This window comes from Cryptomeria japonica, chromosome 3, assembly GCF_030272615.1.
Source record: "Cryptomeria japonica chromosome 3, Sugi_1.0, whole genome shotgun sequence".
NCBI lineage: Eukaryota > Viridiplantae > Streptophyta > Pinopsida > Cupressales > Cupressaceae > Cryptomeria > Cryptomeria japonica.
Window position 1 is genome coordinate 127,394,404 of NC_081407.1, and position 2,517 is coordinate 127,396,920.

A 2,517-nucleotide genomic window follows, 5' to 3' on the forward strand; every position below is an offset into this window, starting at 1 on the left:
TTTGAGAGCCATTGATTCACCCCCCTCTTAGTGGTGCATTGTGTCTAAAATTTGGTATTAGAGCCTAGGTTCCTAGTCAAACAAGCTTTCTCCAGCTTGGGTAGATTATGGCTTAAGGACACACTAGTTTGTTTAGTGTCAATCCTTGCTCCAGTGTTTAATGGATCTAACTATTCCATTTGGAGTTGTAGAATGGAAGTCTACCTATCCTCTCTAGGGTTTGATGTATGGATGCCGGTTATTAATGGTCTCCCTAGGAATGTCATTCTTCCCACTAGATCTGAAGAAGAAAGAAGATGCTTTTGCAATAAAGAAACCATGAAGGTTATATTCAGTGGGCTCACTGGTGATTTCTACTCACAAGTGGACAGATGTAAATCAGTAAAAATATTATGGGAGAGATTGAAGAAGCTCTATGGAAATGAGCCTACTACTACAGAACCAGCTTGTGATGAAAGGATGAAAAATGCATCTCATGAATCTGCAGGTGATGAAGGCAGATCTGCTAGTAGTTGCAACAATGATGATGAAGGAACCCACCTCTTCATGGCTCAAGATCAAAAGGTTAAAGGCACACTTCTAAAAATGATCATGCAGATCACTCCTACCGACAAGATGTGTTTGGGAGTGATAGTGAAGGTGAAGAAGAAGAGGAAGTAGAAGTTGATCTTGAAGGAGAGCTTGTGAATGCACTTGAAGAACTCAATAGAGTAAGAAAGGAATACAATCTATTCAAGAATGCTTCTATAGTGGAACAGAAATGGTTGATAAAGTGCCTTGAAGATTCTAAGAAAAGATTCTTAGAGTTGAAGCCCCACAAGGAAGACATCAAGGAGTGTCGGTGTGAAGAACTAGCATCTAGGCTAGAAGTTAAAAATGAAGAATATCAACAGCTTCTTGGAGAAATGGAGGTTCTCTGAAATGGCCTTGAGAAATGTCAGGATGAGATCAAGGTAAGAATCTGGTTTGATGGAAGCAGTGATGCCTTGGACAAGATGTTGAAGAAGCAAAAGCATGCCAAGGATACTAAGGGTTTAGGCAGTGGTGTCGATGAATGCTCCACTAGCAAGAATGTCTCCCACAATGACATTTTGTTTGTCTCCTCAAATGGAGAAAACAAAGGCCAAACCTTCATAGTGAGAAATGCTCCCCGGAAGAAGGTTGTTCTAAATACAACCGATGAAGACTTGCAGACAAGAATGAAGATCGGTGTTGCAAGGAGGAACAATGCAAATCCCAAAGGTAAAGGGAAGATGGGAGAAGATGGCTTCACTAGAAGCAAGAAAATGACAAAGCAGCAAAGAAGACCTCATACAGGCAGAGGACAAAAAAAATGCTACCACCCACAAAGCAAAGAAAGTGTGGGAGAAGAAGATACCAGATGGAAGAGCTACAAAGAATGGACAACCTAGGGTCCATCCCTGAATAAGCAGAAATGGAGATGCTAAACCGGTAAGATCTCCCCATATATGGAAAAATAAATTTGTAAGTCATATGCCATCCTTCTCTAGTTACTTCTTTGCATGTAATGCTTATGGCCATAGGGAAGAGGAATGTAGAAAGAGATCCAGAAGGAATAATCTAGGATCCCATAAACATCATGCATATGAGAAAAATGTATCAAGGAATAGATACATGCATGTCTCCTCACCCAGTTATGCTAGAAAGAATCCATTTGTTGTTCCTAATAAAGTAAATGTTGTATGTTATAACTGCAAAGGATCTATCCATAGAGAGTTTGAATGCAGGAAGAGGAACTTGCAATCATATGGAGGTCGGTATGGCAACTATTCTCTGTAGAAAAGTGCATACAGAGCATATGGAAGTCAGAGACCTGCATGGAACCAAAGGAGAAATGTCCTTGCAAGAGCAAGAGGTCCACCAGTTTCAGTTGCTAGTCACAACAACATGCCCAGGAGAAGGTGGTCAAACCGGTATGTTAAGAGACTCCCAAATCATGAAGTTGGGATGGATGGTGTGTGCTACTATAGCACTACTTCCGGTTGTGATGCAAAATCTGGAAATGAAAGGACCCATCAGTATAAGGTGGTAAGACCTGCTCCCAAGCTTGAAAAATGGGAAGAAGAATAAGACCAAGCAAGTATGGAGGAAGAACACCATGGACCGGCACTTTGCACTCATTGCATAGGTGATATCTCCTAAGGCCTAAAGGAGATGCAAGATCTTAGGGGGAGTAATATACTAAACTTATCATTCACCCCCCTCAATGGAAGATGGACATTTGAAGGAATAAGTTGCTATAGGTATAAAGGAAGTAAATGAGAAGATAAGTGTGTGCAGAGGCTGCCTTGTCCACACACCTACATATCAGAGTTGGATCACTACTACATGTGTCAATGGATGGAGGTTAACATTTGGAATCAGATGCCAAGTGACACAAAATTTTAGGAGTGACAGGAAGGAGCTCTGGTAGTGGTGATGGATCAGTGGTGGAAACTAGTATGTGCAGGATGTTACCAGCATAGATGCAAACAACTACTTGCAGGTTATATAAGA